General features: G+C 44.0%; 1 long non-coding RNA gene across 1 annotated transcript; it reads right to left on the bottom strand.

Annotated features, from left to right (window-relative positions):
- Positions 1-14,167: 14,167 nt before the first annotated feature.
- On the bottom strand, positions 14,168-15,374 carry LOC112758648 (uncharacterized). Its single transcript, XR_003814967.2, has 2 exons — positions 14,986-15,374; positions 14,168-14,599 (listed from the first exon to the last, which is right to left on the bottom strand). It is a non-coding gene; the product is annotated as an uncharacterized lncRNA (long non-coding RNA).
- Positions 15,375-16,883: the final 1,509 nt, after the last annotated feature.

Genomic DNA, 16,883 nt, shown 5'->3' with positions numbered 1-16,883 from the left:
AATAAAATGTATAAATAAAGATAAAAGAAACAAAAAATAAATAAATTACAAAAATTGTACCCTAAACATAAAAGAGAGAGGTAGGGAGAGAAGAAGGAAGAGAGAGAGAAAAGAGAGCAAATGAGAATAAAAAATATTTAATATTGTATAAATAAACGGTATTGAAAAAAATAAACTAATTAAATTAATTTATATATTTTATTATCATATTTATTATTTATTAAATAATTTGATATTTATTCCAATCAAATTAAATAATTAATATAATTAAGCAAATTAATTAATTAATATAAATTATAATAAATAGTGAGATTTAAAGTCTAATCAAATTAATTAATTAATATAATTAATTAATTATAATTAATTTGCTTTAACAAATTAAATAAAATAAATCAGAAAACATCTCAAAAGCATGCCAAATCAATTCCATTATTAAGAGCATGCGACATTAGTTCTACCTCAAGAATTTATTTTTTAATTTTTAAAATACCTTTCTTTTTAAGCACATTTTACATATTGTACACTATAATTATTAGCTCTCCATACTTTCTCTTACAATAATAACTGATTTTCACATTCACCTAGGTTATAAAAATCAGTAAACTTCTCTTTGAAAGCATCAATTTCACTTGGGTGCTTGACTTCTCCCAACGATCATTGCCAAGTGAGACTATGGATAAAATGATCAAATTTCTCTTCCAATTCTTCTTTGCACGCCGGATGAGGTAAGCCATATTTTTGTTTTTTCATGGACTAACACAAAATAACACCGTCAATTTCTTATTTCTCTTTCTCTGACTTATTTTGTACTTAACTGCCAGGAAATCCCAAATACAAAGGTCTTATTTTTTCAGTCTTCCAGTCGATATAATTACCGATATTTTTGTTAGACTTCCTATAAAGTCTGTTCTGATTTGTAGATGTGTTTGCAAGCATTGGAACACATTGATTTCTAATCCAAACTTTGCCAAGTTACTCCTTACTTATACACTTCCTGTCGTGATGATCCGACGCATACATTCAAGATTCTTTCACCTTGTTGAATGTCACCGAATTGAATGGCATGAAAGAAGAAACAATCCATTCGATGTGTTTGAGGTCCTGAAACCCAATAGTAATGGCAGCATAAAACTTGATCCTAAATTTGAAATTCCCCTCCTTGGTACAAAAGTTTATGCTAATGTGCATGTGCTTATTTGTAATGGTCTTTTTTACTTGAGTTGGTCAAAGGATAGAGACATTTCACTTATTTGCAACCCAATAACAGGTGAGTTCATAAGACTTCCAGAACACCCTCCAATCCTGAAACACTGCGAGTGCGAAATATCTTGGGGTTTTGGTTTTCACCCAAAAACAAACCAATACAAGGTAATGAGAATGCATATCTTTAAACGTGGTCATCCTATGGTTGTTGAAATGCTCAGAGTTGGAATATCGACAACATGGATAAATATTGAGGTAGATTATCCCAAGAATTTGATATATATGTCGAGATATGCTATTTATTTAAATGGGGCACTTCATTGGATTGGTGGGGATGTTGATGACAAGTCGATATGGGCTTTCAATTTCGACACGGAGAGGTTCCAATCGTTCTCTTTGCCGGATCAGGGTCTAAAAATCAGCATATTTGAATTCAGGGGTTTTCTTTACTTGATATATTTTAATGAGCCGGTCACAATGTGGATGATGGAAAGATACGGAGTTGGAGAATCTTGGACTCCCATTCTGGTAAATTCTTACAGAAATACTAATTCTTCCATAACCACGTATCATGATGTTTTTGTCTTTCGTGATCGTGAAAATAAAGCAATTACGATTTTTTGTACTCACCGTAATGACAACATTGAAATATTTGGTTTTGTTCCTACTCTTATCCCACTGAAGAATATTATCATCGGAGATAATGTGGAGGTGCAGAACATTTACTCACGGAATAACTCAAAATTGAGATTCTGATAGAAGTTTTAGGAGATTATTTCATTTGATATTTTTTTATTAATAGCAAATTTCTGCTGGATTGTTTTAGATTCATATTATAATTATAATGCTCACATCTTAATTATTTGGTTGCTTAATTATTGTCTCTAACTACTCAATATTTGCAAAAATTTTTTTTCTAAACTATTATAATTTGAAATATAATTTAAATTAATTCAATTTAATTTATAATCCCTGTTCTAATTTTATTGGTTTAATCACCTTTGAGTTACATTTTAAGCTGATAATAATAATAATGACTCCAAAATCGAAATTAAAAATTCAATCTCATGATATAATCATATGGTAATGAAACACGCTTCAAAATCATATTATAAAATCTAGTTATAATTAAATGCATTTAAAGTAATAATTTAACTCAAAATTCTAAATCAAAGTTCGATTTCATGATATATATTAGAATCAAATACATTCCAAAATCCATATTACAAAATTTAGTTATAATCAAATACGCTTAAAATAATAATCAAACTAAAAAATAAATCAAAATTTAATATTATAGTATAATCCTATTATAATCAAACAAAGTCCACAATTATATTAAAAAATTCAGTTATAATCTGTTACGGCCTGACCCAAACCATCTACGGACCAGCCCGACTCGGACACCACCCGACCCGAACGGTCGGATGTGAGACGCTCAGATGCCGACCCGGACACGCGTCCCTGACACGTGTCTTTGACAGCTTCGCTACAGCTGTGCAAGGGAGGCCTCGAAGAAGGTGGACCTGTTCCTGTAGGGCCCACCTCTAACACGGTATATATGCAGAAGAACCTGACTTCCCCCAAGGTATGTCACATACCAATCAACCCTTATTCGCCTGCATACTTTACTGACTTGAGCGTCGGAGTGTCTTTGCAGGTGATACCCCTTCTCACACGAAGTGCTCGGGACGTAGTCTACCCCAACCCGGCAACTCAGGATCAGGCGAGATCCCCTCCATCAATCAGGATACCAACCCGAATCGTCCGGTACCCGACCTACCGAACATTGGCGCCGTCTGTAGGGACCGCCTGAATGAAAGTAATACAAGGCCCTGGAGGAGCAGGGCGAGAAGCCGGGCAAAGAGGGGAACCCATCGTGGCGTCCTCGGAGGAGCGTACAAGATCCCCCCCCCCACCCACGACGAACCACACGATCCCTAGAAAGACGCCCCTTCGGGGGAACCGGCGACAACAACACCAGGATAATGCAGGAACTGCACCACAGAATGCAGGACCTAGAGCGTCGACTGGCAGATCAGGAACATCGCCAGCAAACGCCCGAATCAGGCGACTCCCGTTCTCCCTCGAGAAGCCGCTCCCGACGCACGGGTAGCCCAAGGTCCGAATCTGAGAGCCCCAGGGAGGAAAGGCCCACAAGGAGGCGCCACGACCCACTCATATATGTCAGGCACAGGAGGCGGCGCACCACAGATCACGCCACCGCAGATCGCGACCGGGAAGATGGTCGACGGGAAGACGGCGAAGGGAGAACGCGACGAACACGCGGACTAGTCATAGTAGGTGCGACCCCATTTCATCGTTCCATCCTTGAAGTCCGGCTGCCAAAGCACTTTGACAAGTCAACAGACATGAGGTACGATAGAACCCAAGACCCACAGGAGCACCTCACGGCCTTTCGAGGCCAGGATGAACCTGGAGGGAGTAGGGGACGAGGTAAGGTGCCGCGCTTTTCCGGTCACCCTCGTGGGACCTGCGATACGGTGGTTTAATAGCCTCCCGCAGGGCTCGGTGGCCGAATTCTCAGATATAAGCCACGCCTTCCTGGCCCAATTCACGACCAGGATAGCCAAGGCAAAGCACCCAATCAACTTGCTTGGAGTAACACAGAGGTCCGGAGAACTGACAAGAAAATATCTGGATCGTTTCAACGACGAGTGCCTGGAGATCGATGGACTGACTGACTCAGTTGCCAGCCTATGCCTGACGAATGGTCTCCTAAACGAGGACTTCAGAAAGCACCTCACGACGAAACCGGTATGGACAATGCAGGAGATCCAATGCATGGTCAGAGAGTACATCAATGACGAAGAAGTCAGCCAGGTCGTGGATGCCAATAAATGGCAACCCTCCTACAGTTAAAACCAGCACCACGGAAGCGGAGAAAGGCAGAAGGAACACGCCAGAGACGGTGGCCCGAGTAAGAATCCCAGGCCTTTCCCTCGGGTCGGGAAGTTCACTAATTACACTCCCCTCACCGCACCGATCATGGAAGTTTATCAACAGATAGCCGAGAAGGGGATCTTGTCGAAACCCCGACTGCTGAAGGAGCGAACAGGGGAGAACCGGAGCCTCTACTGTAACTACCACAAGGGCTATGGGCACAAGACTCAGGACTGTTTTGACTTGAAGGATGCGCTGGAGCAGGCAATTAGAGATGGAAAGCTAGCCGAGTTCTCCCACCTCATTAGGGAGCCGAGGAGGCGGAACCGCGACCACGAGAGCGAGGATGGGACATGGGCAGCAAAGTGGCGTCAGGAGCCGGAAGAGAACGACCACGGCCTCACCAAAGTAAATGTGGTAACCGCAAGAAACGCGGCACCCAGGTCAAAATCGGCACATAAGAAGGACGCCAAGGTCCTCGCGGTTTCCTCATCCCCTGCGCGAAGCACCAAGAAACTCCCATCCATCTCATTCGTCCCGGAGGACCAATGGTTTGACGAGGTTGGGGAAAGCCCTCCCATGGTCATAACGCCCATAGTAGGAACCGGTCTCGTCAAGCGGATCCTTGTAGACACGGGGGCAGACTCGAACATTATGTTCCGCAATGTGTTCGACGCTTTAGGTCTAAGAGACGCCGACCTACAGACTCACCAGCACGGCGTCATAGGGCTCGACGACCACTTCATCAAGCCGGACGGGATAATCTCCTTGCCGACCTCCGTGGGACAAGGTCAGAAGAGAAGAACAGTGATGGCCGAGTTCGTGATCCTACGAGACTCCACCGCCTACAACATCATCCTAGGGAGGAAGACCCTCAACAACCTAGGGGCAGTCATCAGCACTAGGATGTTGGTAATGAAGTTCATAGTTGAGAATGGGTCGGTAGGGTCCATAAAAGGAGATCTGGAAACGGCAGTCGCCTGCGACAACGCTAGCCTCTCTTTAAGGAAAAAATCTAAAGAGGCCTTGGGGGTGTTTCTCGCCAACCTGGATGCCAGAGTTGACGACAAGCCCAGACCCGAACCAGAAGGGGACCTGGAAAAGTTCAAGGTCGGGAATACGGAGGAAAAGTTCACGTTCGTGAACAGAAACCTCCCCCATGAGTTAAAAGAGACTTTGATGAAATGATCAGAGCCAATGGCGATCTGTTTGCCTGGACGCCAGCCGACATGCCGGGGATAGACCCCCGACTCTTGTCACACCACCTAGCCATCAAGCCGGAAGCCAAACCAGTGGCTCAAAGGAGAAGAAAGATGTCTCAGGAAAGGGCAGAGGAGGTGGCCAGACAAACGGTCAGCCTCCTCGAAGCGGGGTTTATCCGGGAACTGGACTATTCGACCTGGCTCTCAAATGTGGTCCTGGTAAAAAAGCACAATGGGAGATGGAGGATGTGCGTGGACTACTCCGACCTCAACAAAGCATGCCCCAAGGATTGCTACCCCCTTCCCAACATTGATGCACTCGTCGATGTAGCCGCGGGATACCGGTATCTGAGCTTCATGGATGCTTACTCTGGCTACAACCAGATACTGATGCACCGGCCAGACGAGGAAAAGACGGCGTTCATAATGCCAGAAGGAACCTATTGCTACAAGGTGATGCCCTTTAGCCTGAAAAACGTGGGGGCCACGTACCAGAGGCTGATGAACAAAATATTCAGCGATCTCATTGGCAAGACGGTAGAAGTCTATGTGGACGATATCCTTGCAAAGACCACACAACCTGGTGATCTCATAAGTGACCTGGAAAATGTGTTCGCGTCCCTCCGACAACACGGCATGAGGCTCAACCCGCTTAAGTGCGCCTTTGCCATGGAAGCCGGAAAGTTCATGGGATTCATGATAACCCAAAGGGGGGTGGAGGCCAACCCGAAAAAATGCCAAGCGATACTCCAGATGAAGAGCCCGGGCTGCATCAATGATGTTCAGCGACTGGCGGAAAGGCTCACCGCGTTGTCCCGGTTCCTCGGTACATCGGCAGCAAAAGCCCTGCCCTTCTTCAACCTGATGAAGAAGGGAATAGCGTTTGAATGGACCCCTGTGTGCGAGGAAGCATTAAACCACTTCAAAGAAATCATAGCAGCACCCCCGGTCCTCGGCAAGCCCAGAGCCGGAGAACCACTCTACCTGTATCTGGCCATAACAGAGGGAGCGCTTGCAGCGGTGCTGGTGCGGGAAGAAGCGAAAGCCCAACAGCCAATTTACTTTGTGAGCAAGGCGCTACAAGGAGCAGAACTTAGGTACAGCAAGTTAGAGAAACTAGCACTAGCGCTCCTAACCTCTTCCCGCAGGCTGCGGCAGTACTTTCAAGGTCACCAGGTGGTCGTAAGAACAGACCAGAGAATTCGTCAAGTGCTCCAGAAACCCGATCTAGCGGGAAGAATGATGACCTGGGCCATCGAGCTATCCCAGTATGATCTAAGGTACGAGCCTCGACATGGAATCAAGGCACAAGCAATGGCAGACTTCCTGGTGGAAGTAACGGGAGATCCGACCGAGGACACGGGCACACGGTGGAAGCTCCATGTAGACGAAGCCTCCAACCAGACGTCCGGGGGAGCTGGGGTCATCTTGGAAAGCCCAACTGGGGTCATTTACGAACAGTCGGTCAAGTTCGAATTTCCAGTGTCGAACAACCAAGCGGAATATGAAGCCCTTCTAGGCGGCTTGATATTGGCCCAGGAAGTCGGGGCTACGAGGCTAGAGGTATGCAGTGACTCGCAGATCGTCACGTCGCAAGTGAATGGAAGCTACCAAGCTAGAGACTCGTTACTACAGAAGTACTTAGAGAGGGTTAAAGAACTGAGCAAACAGTTTGAGGAGGTCACGGTCCAACACGTCCCAAGAGAAAGGAACACACGGGCAGACCTCCTATCCAAGTTAGCGAGCACGAAACCGGGAACCGGAAACCTCTCCCTCATTCAAGGCATCACGAGAGAACCAGTGGTTGCCCTCCACCTGACCAAGATAAGCCCCTCCTGGATGGACCCCATCACCAATTTCTTGGAAAACGGCGACCTCCCCGGAATCGAGAAGGAAGCTAAAACGTTAAGAAGGGAAGTTGCCAAATACACAGTCATACAGGGCCAACTATTCAAAAAGGGACTTAGCCAACCTCTGCTGAAATGCCTACATCCCAATCAGACGGACTACGTGCTCCGAGAAGTCCACGAGGGGTGCTGCGGTCACCACATCGGGGGCAAAGCCCTAGCAAGGAAGCTCATCCGAGCCGGATATTACTGGCCGTCGATGATGGAAGACTCCAAGGCGTTCGTAAAAAAATGCCTCAAGTGCCAAGAGAACGCCAACTTCCACAGAGCAACGGCCAACGAACTAAGCCTGATGACGTCCTCCCGACCTTTCGCACAGTGGGGAGTCGACCTCCTGGGACCCTTCCCAGTCGGCCCAGGGCAAGTCAAATACCTCGTAGTCGCCGTTGACTATTACACCAAATGTGATAGAGGCCGAGCCGCTAGCCACCATCTCCTCGTCCAATTGCAGAAAGTTTATGTGGAGGCAGGTGATAACTCGTTTCAGCATCCCAGAGTTCGTCATCTCAGACAACGGAACGCAATTCACCGACAAAAAGTTTGTAGAGTTCCTCGCAGGCTTGGGCATCAAACAGAGATTCTCCTCGGTAGAACACCCTCAGACAAACGGACAAGTCGAGTCGGCAAACAAGGTCATCTTACTTGGCCTCAAGAAGCGACTAGACAACAAGAAAGGAGCATGGGCTGACGAGCTCGCCTCGGTCCTCTGGTCCTACCGAACAACTGAGCAGTCAGCAATGGGAGAAACCCCTTTCCGCCTGACATACGGGGTAGACGCCATAATACCCGTTGAGATCGGCGAACCGAGCCCACGGATACTTCTCAAGGGGGTCGAGGAAGCAATAAAGAAGGACCTAGTAGACGAGACCAGGGAGAAGGCCCACCTGTTAGAGGTAGAACTAAAGCAAAGAATGGCCCTGCGCTACAACACCAAGGTGCTCAAAAGGGAATTTGGGCAGAACGACCTCATCCTGCGATGCAATGACATCGACCCCCCGACCCAGGGAGAAGGCAAACTGGCGGCAAACTGGGAAGGCCCGTACATGATCAAAGAAGTGATGGGTAACAGTGCCAACAAATTGGAGAAGCTCGATGGAAGGGAGGTCCCGAGAACTTGGAATGCGGGCAACCTGAGAAGGTTCTACTCTTAGATCAAGTATGTCGGCCAGTCGATCTAGCGAGCTTAATTATTTCCCTTTGTATCTGTCAATGGTAACAGACTTGCTTAATTGCCGATTAATATTTACTTACCATTTCTTCCTATTTTATTCCTATTTATCCTTTTTCCTACTTACACATCGCACGACGACGAGTTCCTCAACGCATTAAACGGAACCACAATACGGCACCCCGGGACTGATCACCCCGGGGACCACCTAAACCACAGCCACTACGAACAGCTACAACGATAACAAAAGGCCACGACCTGGCCCCGCTACCAACACAATGGTAAACGAACGAGCACTAAGCTCACACCAACAAAACGGTAACGCGACGAAGTAAAAATACCACCACGGGCAAAGACAACGGCAACGATAAGCCGATCAAACGTATTTTAAAGGTATAACAATATAAACGAGTTATACAACAAAAAACCGCAAATCCATATAAAAACATAGGCACAAGAGCTCATTTCCTCGGCATCTCAACGATCTTGCCATCCTTGATCGTCTTGAATACTCCGATCGCTGATGTGTCGAAATCGGGAGCCACGATTTTCACCTGAGCCTTAAGGGCCTCCTCAGTCATCAAGGTCGCGTTCTTTCCCTGCTCTTTAGTCGCCTTGTGTTTCTTCTTGAGCTCTTCAACCTCGGCCTGAGCAGCCTTAGCCAGCGAGACGGCCTCATCACGCTCTTTCTCCAAGGCCACCACCCGACTTTGCGCGGCGTTCAGCTGGCTCTCCAGAGTCATCTCCCGCTCAGCTAAACGGGACACGGTCTCATCGAAGGCTCTCATTTTTTCCTCGGCATACATGGCCTTCTCCTCGGCAATCTTGAGTTTCTCCCCCGCTTCGAACAGCTGCCCTTGAAGCAATTCAACTTGAACTTTGAATTCGTTGTTGGCCGTGGCAGCAGACTCAAGTTTTCTTCGTAGTGACTGCATCCCCGACAACTCGAACTCGGCCTTCTGAGCTATTACAGCCCCACGAAGCAGCGTGCGATACATCCACCTCGCCTGGCTCGTCAGCTCGGTACCGAGGAAGTGATCCTCCGTGCCAGGGATCAGTTGGGAGTCGATGAAAGCCGCAGCATCGAAGTTCCTCTCCATCACAGTAAGAGTCCCCTCAGGGCTAGAGGATGCCCTCTGCCTTTTGGGAGTAGGGACGAGCTTTAAGTCGGGACTCTCTCGTCGGGAGGAGGAATGCCCAATGCCGGCCGTCTCCTCGGGAATAGGGGAAGCATGCGCATCGATAGGATTCTTGTCAGACATTTCAGCGTCACGAGGTGAAGGCACTGACTGATCCTTCTTCTCCGAAGAAAGGTCCTCCGGCTTCCCGGCAACCTTCTCGTCGGCCTTCTCCTCATCGCTATCCTCCAGGAAGGTCTTATACAGACCCTCGAGCCCTGTCACTGAAGCCGACATATCTACTGCAATGGAAAAACAAATGTGTTAGTCGTGAAGCCGATAAAACCAAATAAAGCGATAACAATGCAAAAAACACAAGACAAAGCAGCTCACAAATATAACTCCTGGCGACCTCCCGTTCGCCCATGAGGAGGTGGGGGTTCACATGGTTCTTTCCAAAAACTGCCCACAACACGTCGGCAATTCTCTTATTTACAGCAGACATTCCCTTATAGGTCACCTTTATGAAGGTATTAGACCTCGCCCCGAAACTCCAATACGTCGGGATGAGGCGCTCCCCCTCCAACGACAACCAGAATGGATGGCGACCTTTGGCGGGACGGACCTTGAAGTATTTATCCTTGAACCCATGGTAAGAGTCCTCGAACAACCCAAATATCCTCCGACCCCGGGCGGATCGGAAAGACAAGAACGCTTTCCTCGCTTTCCCCTCCTTGGAAGGGTTAGTTAGGTTGAAGAAAAAGAGAAAGACGTCCACGGACACCGGCAGCTCGAGATATTCGCACACCATCTCAAAACAGCGGATAGAAGTCCAACTATTCGGATGCAGCTGCGACGGCGACACGGATATCCGGCTGAGAAGCGCCATCTGGAAGTTAGAAAACGGGATACGAACGCCCACCTGGGTGAACATGGCCTTGTAAAACCAAATCCAGTCGGCAACCCGGGGGAAATGGAAATTAATTTCATACAGCCGTTCGTTGGGGCGGGAACGAAGACGTCATAATTGGCCTCCTCGTCTGTCCCCCCACAGAGATACTCGGCTTGTCGGAACTCTGTCAACTCCCCCCTCGTCCATTTGATTTGGCAAGTCTTTCACATTGGAAGTCACCCAGGCGTATGGGTCGTAATTCGCGGCAGAAGGAGAAGCCCGAGAAACGATTCGAGGCATACCTACAGTGGGGGCACCACTCCGTTAGTCTATGAGGTCGGGAGTCCAGATAAAGCCCAGAAACTATGTTCGTCCTATTCAACAGTTAAGACCAAGCATGGCTAGAAGTTATATATCATAACAAGCTGCCTAAAAGCCTACCCTGGAATGGTAACCCCCCCTAACCCACCTACTTGGTACTAAAAAGTTATCTATCAATGAAAACCAAACATGCAGCAAAACAAGCAACAAGCACAAGTAGAAAAAACAACAGCAAAGACAAGAGATCCTCGAAGCAAAAAGAGAGGAGAATAGTGGTTACCTGGATTGGTTATGAAAGACTTGAAAGGGAAAGGAACGCGCGAAGATGCAGAAACGGTGCTTTGGATATTAGGGAGAGAAGAAAATGGAAGTAGGAGGAGCAAGAATAGGTAGGAAAAGAAAAGGCAAACTGTTTAAAAACCGCTACGCAAAGCGCGAAAGGACCAGGGGCACAATGGTCTTTATGCGCGGGGTTTTCCAACCCATTATGAGCATTTAATGCTCGGCGCAAAGAACGAAGCGACGAACGGTCACCCCAGTAACGAAGAGACACGCGCGCAGGAGGCACGTCCCTCCCACGGGTAGCCGACCTGTCGCCAAGCGCACGAAAGAAGAGGCAACGCGCCCCTAACAACCCTCGCGATTATTGCTGGCACGTCGGGGGCACTGTTACGGCCTGGCCCAAACTATCTACGGGCCGGCCCGACCCGGGCACCACCCGACCCGAACGGTCAGATGTGAGACGCTCAGATGCCGACCCGGACACGCGTCCCTGACACGTGTCTCTGACAGCTTCGCTACAGCTGTGCAAGGGAGGCCTCGAAGAAGGTGGACCTGTCCCTGCAGGGCCCACCTCTGACACGGTTTATATGGGGAAGGACCTGCCCTTCCCCCAAGGTACGTCACATACCAATCAACCCTTATTCACCTGCACACTTTACTGACTTGAGCGTCGGAGTGTCTTTGCAGGTGACACCCCTTCTCACACGAAGTGCTCGGGACATAGTCTACCCCAACCCGGCAACTCAAGATCAGACAAGATCCTCTCCATCAATCAGGATACCAACCCGAACCGTCCGGTACCCGACCTACCGAACATAATCAAACATACATAAAGTAATAATCAAAACCGAAAATCCAAATTCAAGTTAAAAAAATGTGCGGAGCTTTCTTAATTTGAAAAAAAAAACTCGGCTTTTGTAGTTCAATTTCTCCACTTACAAAAATAAAAGCCTAAAATTAGTAAATTACAAACCTTGAAGTAAGGACTAGCTTACAGCTTGAAATGTCTATGCCCCTCCAAAATTGGCTAACCACACTATGACTAGGAGGTGGAAGTAAAACTATCCATATCGTACAACACTTCTACAAACCAAAACAATTTGAAGATTGCTATTGTTACAGCTACACCTACTTCTACTACTCATCTTTCACAGCTGGCAGTCGTAATTTAACCAAAAGTAAATTATGCTGCCTTTTGATATCTACTTGAACAATTAGGAGAGCTTTCTTAATTTTAACCACAAACTGTACAATAAAAGAGGATCAAAATTCTAAAATAAAAAGAACGAAAATAAATAAAAAAAGTAATGTTAGGTAAACAAAAAAAAACAGTCAGAACTTGCTTTATTTAATATTAATTAATTATCACAACAATTAATAAATGCTAAATAAGATAAGTTATGATTATTTTTGGCTGATTTTCCTTGGTTACCAAACATTTCCAAAATAAAAAACAGGGAATGAAATTGATGCATTGATCAGAGAGTAAGAATAAAAATAGAACATATTATTAAGTGATTAATGAAAGGGGGATACTCCCACAAAGATGTTCAAAACATCTTTTTTTAAAGTTGCTGATATGTCACATGATATGTCACATTGTAATTGGTGTATTTAAATAATCGGTTTAGTATTTATTATTTAAACCCGGTTCGATCTGGTTGATTTAAATAAACCGGATCGGATCATGCTTAATTAATTTTTTTTTATTAAATTTCTGATACGACGTCGCTCTTAAGCTCTACCTTCTCCTCCCTCACCGTGTCTCTCTCTCTCTCTCTCTCTCTGAAGCTCGAGTTTTCTCATCTCTCACTGTGGCTTATTGGTCATTGCTCTCGCACCCAAGCTCTCTCCCTCTCTCGGCTCCAGTCTCTCTCACTGTCTGGTGTCGCACTCAACTCGTCATCGCTCTCTCGGCTCCGGTCTCTATCACGGTCTCTGGTCTCGCACTCAGTCGCGCTCGCGCGCCTTCCCTGCCCTCGTCGTCGCCGGAGGCAGAAGCAGCAGGTCCTGGGACTGGTCGTCTTCGTCGTACCCTGTCTCGTCACCGTCTCGCAGTCAGTCTCGCACCTTCGTTGTGCTCGTCGTTGCCGGAGGCAGAAGCAACAGGTCCCGGGGATTCCTCCTCGCCGCCAGCTTCCTTCGCACAACCAGAAGCTGGTCCCAATTTGGTGAATTCCAACAAATTTCCCAGTTCTTTCCTTTTCTGTTTTGTTGCTGTCTTTGATTTTGGTGCTGAAAATATCACTGAACTAGAATGACCTTTTTGTTGCTGAAAATAATCACCGACTGTCAATTCGTCACTGATTATCACTGAACCCTGAATAATTTGTTGTTGAAACTATCACTAAGCAATTTTTTTGTTGCTGAAAATCATCATTGAGATGAATATGGTACTGATTATAGAATTTTTATGGAATAATTTTTTCACTTTTACCTATATAGAATTAAAAAGAGAAAGAAAACGAGTCTGGTTGTGAATGCATTATTGATATTGAAACTTATTTGCCAAAGCTCCATCCTATGTAAACAAATGAGAAGACAAATGACATTACATTGGGGGCTTTTCTCTGGTGTGGAACAACTAATTTGTCTTTATGCACATTGATAATCGTGCTAGGCGCTTCAATTGAACTTTTGGTTGGTGGAGTTAACTCAGATTTGATAATATGATATGTTATGGCACTGCAATGCAAGGCTTCTGGGAAGGATTACCAATCATGCTGTACTTTTAGCCGTTCTGATTTTATTAGTTCCACACCCTGCTCCCTTCTTTGATCACTTTGTGTCCTTTTTTCTTTGTGTAGCATTTTGATTTGGCAGTGTTATTACTTACTAGGTTGAACAATTGATTGGACAATTAGTGTGATCAAGGGAATGGGAAGGAAGGAAGAAAGAAACAAACAAAACAAACATTTCTTTCCCATTGCTTGCCTTGTGACAATGTAAATTTGATTTTGTTGTTATGGATTTAAGTTTGTCTAAATAGAAAAAGGTTTTTCTTTTTTTCATAGGAGTTATTGGTTTAGTGTTTTTTATCAGTTTTTTTCTGCTAGTTGCAAAGGTGCAAAACTTGGGTCTCATTTTACCTTTGTGTATGAGAAATTGGTTCATTCTTCAAGATGTGTTTGAAAGACAAGAGGGAGAGGAGAGGGAGGGAGAGAGCAAAGGAAAAAAAATATGGCTTCATGTTCCAACTTGTGGACTAACTTCAATTCTATTTGTGCATCTAATTGACTACATAATAGGGTCAGGGATCAAGAAAGTGCTGCTTAATTCTTTTTGTTTAGCTAATGCAGTAGATAAGCAAGCACACCATTATTTTCCACTTAGTTTATTTTTCCCACTAACTACTAATGTCTGCTGTGGTTCCATTTCCTCTATTCTTATCAGTTATCACCACTAGTGCCTGCTCTGTTTCCGTTTCCACAGATTCTGCCAACACAGTAGCCGGTGGTTCCTTTTTCTCTCGTGGTTGTGGTGCCACCACCGTTGCCTGCTGTTGTTCCTCCTCAATTACTTGTGCTTCTCTCTTTTCTAGTTGTTGCACAACATGTTGCTTTAAATATCTAAACAATATTAGTTGTTTTTTGATGATTTATCTGCTATAATAACTGTAGTTAAAATCAGAACTCAATAATAAGAATTCAAGATTCAACAACAACAAAATTCAAGTAAAACAAGATGCAGCTTAGCAAAATTCAACTGAAAAATTTAATAAATAAATAAATAAATTCAGTTCAATGCAGCAGAAAAGATTCAATCATACATATTAGTAACTCAGAAGAAAAATTCGATACAGCACAAGTACAACAGATTGGATTTATAAATCAATCTCAACAGCATTAATTCAGTAAATTAATAACTCAAAACTCAACAGAATCATCAATAATACACCATAAGCATATTCAGAATAAACCACAGAAGAAAACAATATAGCACAAATACAACAAATTGAACTTTGAAGAGGATAAAGGGGAGGTCTTACCTGAACTGGCGGCGAAGGCGAGAAGAGCAACAGCGAGCCAGAGACCAGAGAGGAAGAGATGCAGTTACACTGTCGCAGATAGTTAGAGGTAGAGAAACATGTAGTTACAGAGCCAAAGAGCCAGAGCGGCAGAGAGGGGAACAGGATGGCGGATAATTCTGCCTCCGGCGACGACGGTTCCCCTCGGGTGGGTGTCATGCGCGCGACGACGGCGCGGTAATCTTGAGAGTTAGACGTGGAAGAGTGAGAGGGGGAGGGTGGCAGACGGCCATGAGAGTGGAGGAGGTTGGCGGAGAAAAGGAGAGCGACAGCACAGAGGGTTAGGAGTTGGGTTTTTTTGGTAACTAATATATGAAAAAGTGATAGAGATATTTTAATTATTTTGTATAATAAAAATATGATAATTATTTTATATATATATATAAAATAAAAAATTAATTTAGATCGGTTTAAAATTTGGTTTATTTAATTTTTGATTTAAATTAATTTATTTGGTTTAATTTTGACAAAATATATGGTTTAACCGGTTCTATATGCTATAATTTGATTGGTTAAAAACAAAAATTCATAAAAAAAGATGTTTTGAACATCTTTATGTAAGTGGTCTCCTTAATGAAAACATCTAACTTTTGATTAAAAGAGAATCAGGAGCGCTGAGAAGAGAAGAGTGAATGGCGCTACTAAGAGTTTTTTTTAGAAAGTTCTTTAGTATTTTGGAAGACCAATAAACAAATTACTATTATCTGTTTATCCATTGAAATAAAATATAGTGCACTTGCATTAAAATATCCACTGTTGTCCGTTCATAACACAATCAATATATTAAATTTGGTATTCATGTGAATCCATATTTAAAAGGATAAAAAATAAAAATAAAATTCATTCAAAGCTTACTATATAAATTATCTTTTGTCACGTATAGTAATAAGAAACATGTTGGCAAAGTGGTAAAGGAGGTGGCGTTGCATTCATAATGTCTTAGTTGACATCTTCACCAAATTTTTATCTTCTCAAGTCTTCCATTTTAATCTTAATAAGTTTGGTATTCTTGACATCTTTCATCCTTGAGAGCCGTATTAAACAACTATTCTATCTTAGTCTATGACAAAAAAAAAAAAAATCTTACACTGATCCGCATAAAGTCAGTCCAATAGAATATATAAATTCAATTATAATTTCAGCTTATATATTTTAGTTTTATGTTTATATTTTTTCAATCAAAAAATACATAACACAATATTTTTTATCTTTGTATACTCTTTATACTCTCTATGTACTCTATTTTTTAGTTTTATTACATAAATCTCTTCAATAATATTTTCATATACAAATGTATATACATTATAATTGATGTTATTTGAACGTACACAACGGATTGGTACCACTTTTTCACAGTGCTAGATTTGCATGCCACTGCAAACAACCTTCTTTTTTCCCTTACCATCGATGTTTGGTAACGTAAGCGCCAAAGTTTATTACATTTCACTCACTACGAGGACTCTTCTTCCTCGTCAAGTTCCCTCTCTCTCATCCCCCTCTTTCTGCTCACGCCGACGCTGCATTGAGTGACCACTCTTCCTCCATAGCCGAGTTCCGTCCCTCTTATCGTCCCTCTCTCCTCCCGCTGTCGATATCTGGTAAGGTAAGCACTCCAGCATTTTCCTGTCCTGAAATACTAGGGTATAGAATGCTCCTTTGTCTCTATTTCTTTGTATTACTCTATGCCTTGTAACATTTTTTTTACATTAATAATTTTGGTCTCAGGGTGTCTATTCTCACTTAGATAATATATTTGGCTGGTCTTTAATTATTTAGCTTTTAAAAAAATGTAATTTCTTTTCAAATTACAAATAAAAAATATAGTTTCTCAAAATTATTTTTCATTAGTATTATATTAA

The sequence above is a fragment of the Arachis hypogaea genome, chromosome 16 (assembly GCF_003086295.3).
Source record: "Arachis hypogaea cultivar Tifrunner chromosome 16, arahy.Tifrunner.gnm2.J5K5, whole genome shotgun sequence".
In the NCBI taxonomy this organism is placed as follows: domain Eukaryota; kingdom Viridiplantae; phylum Streptophyta; class Magnoliopsida; order Fabales; family Fabaceae; genus Arachis; species Arachis hypogaea.
The sequence above is the reverse complement of the archived record's forward strand: the minus strand, read 5'-3'. Positions and strand labels throughout refer to the sequence as shown.